A 6,381-nucleotide genomic window follows, 5' to 3' on the forward strand; every position below is an offset into this window, starting at 1 on the left:
GCAAAGGCATGGGATGTGCCGAAGGCCTTGAATCGGTTGCTAAACTCTGCAATTTAGACGAATGCATCAAATGCGTCGAATATCTCAAAAAGACTTCTAACCTCATCATCAATCGACTGCTTCCTCCTCCTGGTGAAAGGAATGCGGTTGCTGAAAGACAATTAGTTTTCAGCTGGCAGCCGGTGGCAGGGCATGATGCTCATCAAGCTGCTCCTGTTTGCGAGGGTAAGCACCGCTGCTCTGGAATAGACTCAGCACGGGACCTTGTCAGAGAAGTGATGCCTAGTTGACCCGAACAAAGTTACGGGAGGCTCTCGGCCGGTCATTCAAGTAACGGCTTGCCCCTTCCCTGACCTCACCTGCTGTTTCTGCATCGAGACATTGAGATATTGTACCTTCTTCGCTCAGCCGAGTGTACGTACTCTGTCCGGCGTGTTCGCCTCGAAGCAAATAGCCTGCGTCATGCAGGCAGGCACGACTCCCTGATAAGGCGTTGGTCGTCGCAGACAACGTCTGGTACACCGCTGGCCATGATGAGCCGGGCGTCGGTCGTCCCCTCGTGCCGGCAGGTGGTTCAGCCCGGGCCGGGCGGCGTGGCGGTGGGCCTGGTCGGCCGGCCCAGTTCGTGCGGCGGTACTCTGCACGTGCGCGCCGGCCGGCCGCGGGTGATCCCGTCCCCCGGCTATCCGGCCAATCATCCCCGCCGACAGGTCAGGTCAGGTCGGAGCGGGGCATCGCGGAGCGGGGTAGGGTGTGGTAGGCCAGGTCATGCCGGGCACCATCAGACAACGGCAAGTTTGGTCAGAGCGAGGTTGTCATCATGGTACGGGACTCAAGGTCCAAAACTGGTCAGTTTAAACTACGGTAGAGCACAAAAGGGCGCATCCAGTCAGGTCGTAGAAGGTAAGACCTGCCACGACAAGGAAGTCTAAAGTAGTTAATTCCAGTCAGTGAGGTAGTTGCGGTACCAGTGCAAAGTAAAGACAGTCATCAAAAAGACAGACGGCTCTGCCATACAGTTTGTATGTAATCGGGTAGTGGTCGGGATGCAAATCATCGTCCGTGCAGGCCATGGCCACAACGGCTGAACTCCTGACATCTGGCGCATATATCTTGGCATCTGCAAGACCCGCTGGAAGCCGCAAGTCTTGCTCCTGGGCGCATCTGTTGCACTAATCTTGAGATGTTACGTCGTGCCAAGTCCTGACGCGCAGTTGGCTTGGGCGATGCCTCAGACGGTGCTGCCTGCGACGACGCAGCTGCTTCCTTTCGACTCCCCGAACTCTCGAGTGGTGCTCCATCCCGGGCTCCTGAGCTCACTCAGTGCCCAGCTCAGGCGCACCTGCCCCCCCCCCCCCCCCCGCCCTCACCGGCCGCTGCAGTGCCCCTCCTTTTGACACGACACGCCGGCCTGCAGAGGTGCGTCTGGCTTCTGAAGCCGACAGAGCCGGGCGCGCGCGTGGCGCTGACCTGCACGGACGTGGACCTGAGCGGCTTCGGTCTTGGCCTGCGGTGAGCGACTACCTGCGCGTGCGCGCCGCCGGCCGCACGCGGCTGCTCCATAGCCGCGACTCGCCACACTGTCACAACGTGCCGCGCTCAGTGAAGATGGGAGCCAGCGTCCTCTCCACTTATCGTGTGGGGATGGCGCCATCATGCTTGTTGGCTGTTATGTGGGCAAAATGGGCTGCGAATGCGGATACGCAAATACTCCCCACGAGCAAGGGCAGTGTACGACACGGCCTCTCGCATAGGCAGGATCGTTTGTGTATCGGTGTCAGCGTAAACTTTTCAGTGTAAGCTTATGCATCAGTGTAAACAGTGCAAGCGTTTTTCAGTGTAAACTTTCAGTGCGCCGCTGAGTCCATAAGCACTTGTGGGGCGACCGTCCATCCTCTCGTCGATGCTCTAAGCCAACAGTATGGTCCTATCCGGAACACCTTCCCCAGAGAGCCGTTGTGTTTGCGGGTTCGGTTCGGCGTTTGGTGCCGTGCCGGTCTGACGATCGGCTGCTGGCCTAGGGGCGCCGCCGGCCGTCCGGCGCGGGCTCAGTTCGGTGTTTGGTGCCGTGCCGGTCTGACGGTCGGCTGCTGGCCTAGGGGCGCCGCCGGCCGTCCGGCGCGGGCTCAGTTCGGTGTTTGGTGCCGTGCCGGCCTGACGTTCGGCTGCTGATCCAGGGCGCCGCCGGTCGTCCGGTGCGGGTTCGGTTCGGTGTTTGGTGCCGTGCCGGCCTGACGGTCGGCTGCTGATCCAGGGCGCCGCCGGTCGTCCGGTGCGGGTTCGGTTCGGTGTTTGGTGCCGTGCCGGTCTGACGGTCGGCTGCTGATCCAGGGCGCCGCCGGTCGTCCGGCGCGGGGGTCGGCTCGACTCGGACGGCCTGTTCCCAGCGGCGCGGGTTCAGCTGCCAGGCCGCCGTGCCATCCGCCGGGCCGGCCCCTCCGCGGCGCGGGTTCAGCTGCCAGGCCTCCGTGCCATCCGCCGGGCCGGCCCCTCCGCGGCGAGGTAAGTCATCGCCGCCGGAGACCAGCCGTCAGAGTCGGACTCGGAGTCAGAGTCGTCAGAGTCGTCAGAGTCGGACAGCCTATACACCAGCCGTCAGAGTCGGACTCGGAGTCAGAGTCGTCAGAGTCGTCAGAGTCGGACAGCCTATACACCAGCCGTCAGAGTTGGACTCTGCTCACTGGTGAACGTGTGCCACGGCAAGGAGGTGTTAGTGACTTTTTAATGGGATTTTTTCAAAAAGATTATGTCATTTTGATGGAAGTCGGTGTGACCGCACCTGCACCTGTCATTCTTTAAGTGTGATTTCATACTGCATCATTCAGTTGAACATCTGGGGTTCTCTTTGTTGTCGTGTTTCTTTGTATTACGCCTACGGTTCACTGTGAAATATTGCGACATTTTGGTTGCGAAATATTCGGCTGTTTTGTGAGCGAACACGTTGTTTCATCCTCCGAATCATTCGCGTGAGGAGCGCCATGGTCCACGTATATTGAGCAACTGTGCAATGTTCTAATCATTTGGATGTAATACTGCTGACTTGGGCAACCAGGACATAGCTGATCTAGGCGGTCGCCATACGTGCGTGCGTGTGTGCGTATGTGCGTGCGCACGTGTGTGCATGCGTGTGTGCGTGCATGCGTATCATTGGGGCTTTACGACACATTCAGCTACTGAGGCTACAGGGCATCCCCTGTCGCGCACCCTGGTAAGGAGGGAGGGCTCAGAGGCGCTGGCTCCCATGCCCTCGAGGGTTTGGGAGCCCACTGTATCGCCGGAGGTCGCTGGTGAGATGCCACGGACCTCTCCAGATGTCCGGCTCCGAAGGGTGTATTATTTATCTACAGCTATATGTAAAATATTTGGGGGCGGAAAGATAACCTCAAGCGCAAACAGCACTGGCATCTTTGCTGTTGAAGACTTGTAGGCTGGTGGATGGGTTAGCATCAGAGGACGGGCCGCTGGGGCACGAATTTTCGTCGGTCACCATCATCAGGTGGTACCGTACAGAGGGATCAGAATACGCAGGGGATGTCACATCTACCTACCCATCCACAGTCTGCACTTAACTGGCGGTTGAGGACTAGCTGCGAGTTTGACGCCGGCTCAGTGTGGGCCAGCTGTCAGCGACGGCGGCAGTCCTCAGATGTCTTCTTCACCATGGTGATGATGGTGAAGATGGTGATGGCGATGGTGGTGATGGTGATGGTGTTCTTATAAGGAGGGCGTTGGAAAGGTGCGTTTGGGTGACTGATGGACAAATGGTCACCGAACGGTGTGCCAACGGTCTTGCTCTTGTCATCATGCGGATATTCATTGAAACGCAAGCCCCGCAGGGGCACCGGCTTCGGCCGCTGCGGGGGACTAGCGCCCCCTCGGGTCCCAGCTCCGGTAACGGGTGGACAGCGCAAGCTGTTACTCTCAGGGCGTAGCGACCCTGCCGGTACGTGAGCTCCTGCTCCTTGTTCCGCCCGCTCCCTCCACATTACCCGCACTCCCGCTTCCTGCCCTATCACCACTCCTCATCTTCGTTTTATCGGGGTCGCCGTGCCCCCTCGCTCATGTCCCCGGGTTGATTGGATCCTGGTGGCTAAGGGGCGCGTCGTGCGGGTCAGTCACGGCGCGTCCCAACACTCCACTTTGGCCAGGATATCCGGGGGCGCGGGGGGCCCGTGGGGTCCCACACGGGTCTAGCGGCTTGTCGCTCGCGTTGCGGTTGGGTGCTTCTTGCGGGTCTCCGCTTGGGGTGCCTGGCCGCGCGCAGCGGCTTAAGGGGTCAAGGGGTGGCGGCGCTGAACCACGGTCAGGACGGGGAGGGGTCTCCCCGGTTACACATGGCCGTGTGGAGAGGCGTCATTCGTCCCGTATAGCACCGGGGTAGCCCTGGCGGTGACCACCTCCCGAGAGAGTGTTGGGCCGTCCCCCAGTTGGGCTCCGAGGTGGGTGGGGAGCCCCTGTGCCGAAATGAAAACCCCCTTTTGCCATGACATCCTCTACCTCTAAAAACACCCGTCCTCCGAAAGGGGGGCGGACCTCGACAACTCCAGGGTGCAGAGGCGAATCTGTTATCCCCGGACCACGGATCCTCGTCTTCCAAAGTGACGAGATTAGGTTGGCGTCCCTGTCACCGTTTCAGAGAAGAAATGGCTGCGACAAATTTGGAAAAATTATAAGATGTGGCAAACTCCGGGATGGAAAAATAGAAGTTCAATTTGCTAGTGGCGGCGAGTCGGGCTATGGAAGCAACTGAATTCTCGTACAGTGTTCGAGATGGGGCTGGCAAACGCAAAAAAACAGTGTCAATGTTAGTGACACCACATAACACGAAAAATTCGTCCCGGGGCGCGGTGAACTGTTTTAACCTGCGTGACGTTGACGAGGAAGAGATCGTGGATGGGCTCTCGGAGTTTGGAGTGACCGCCGCTCGACGGATTCTTGTCAGAAGGGGAGGAGAGTTAGTGCCCACGAACAACCTTATACTCACGTTCAGTCGCCCCGACTTACCATCCGAGATACGTGTGGGATACCTCCGCGTAAAAGTGCGTCAGTCTTTGCCTAACCCCATGCGGTGCTATCAGTGCCAGCGATTTGGTTACACGAAACCCAACTGTCGGAACCGCGCTGCGTGCGGCAAATGTGCGTCCCTCGAGCACACGTGCGAAGAATGTACTTCTGACAAACCCCACTGTGTCAACTGCGGCAAGGACCAGGTTCCGCACATATCCTACGACCGTGCATGTCCAGCCTACGCCAAGGAGGAAGAAATCATATCAATCAAGACTTCTAAAAACGCATCATTCCGTGAGGCTCGAGAACTTTATAGCGAGACCTACCCAAAAACATCGTACGCATCGAAACGGAAAACTTCCTTGCCGCACGCCAACGTGATCGAAGACATGACGGCTGTTCAATTTCTGGAATTTTTTAGATCGTTTGGCCTATCAGTTGTACCCTCAGCACGCGCCCCGGACTCACAGCCAGCACCCCAAGCTCACTCCCCACCAACCGAGCAGTCGGTGGCCGCCGGGCTGCCGGCCTCCTCGGCACCAGTTGGATCGCCAACAAATGACGAGTGGACGACGGTTCGGTGTGGCCGCAGCCCTCGCGCGCCGTCTGGCGTTCCTTCGTCTGAGAAACCACCGGTCTCCTCATCACATACACCGCTCACCAGTGCATGTGAACGTGTAGCAGAGACGATGGAGCGTCAAGAAGCTGACAGGCGCGCCCGCGAAGCCAAGCGAGCGCGTCTAGTTGAGCAAGAGAGGACGAAGGCAATTAGCCGGCTGCCGGGGGCGGATGAGGGACGTGCTCTCCGTGGCGGAAGCCGGTCCACCACCCAGGCGACGCGTAGAGGCCCCTGGTGGATCGTCCGAGGTTCGGAAGCCACCGATGGGCCCTCCTCCCGCGCCGCCATCGAGGGTCACGTCTTCGCCGGCGCCGGCGCCGTCCCCGTCTAGAGTGGGGCGCCCGGAAAAGCGTGGCCCTCCCCGGCCCATATCGCCCGCAGACGGCAGCCCACGTATTCGGGCCAGAACCCGGCCGGCGTTGGTGGGATCAGACCCCGGTGGATCCTTGCACCCCGTGGCTGGACCGTCTGGGTCGGCTACGGCCGGCGCAGCCGAGTACTTTTAAAAGTAGGTCTGTTTTACACTTACAACCCAAACACACGCCCCCCCCCCCCTCCGGTAGGCGTCGATACCGCGGAGCGATAGGAAGCTAAGGACCGTCCTAACCTCTTAGCTCCATGACGGGTATTTTACAGTGGAACTACAGGGGCGTCCGCACAAGCAACCAGGATCTCCAACTATGCATTAGCGAGCGGCGTCCAGGCGGTGATGCGTCTCCAGGAGACAAAATTGGCACCCGACAGCGTTTTTAGTC

This window comes from Pollicipes pollicipes, unplaced genomic scaffold, assembly GCF_011947565.3.
Source record: "Pollicipes pollicipes isolate AB1234 unplaced genomic scaffold, Ppol_2.1 Scaffold_1600;HRSCAF=1878_pilon_pilon_pilon, whole genome shotgun sequence".
Taxonomy (NCBI): domain Eukaryota; kingdom Metazoa; phylum Arthropoda; class Thecostraca; order Pollicipedomorpha; family Pollicipedidae; genus Pollicipes; species Pollicipes pollicipes.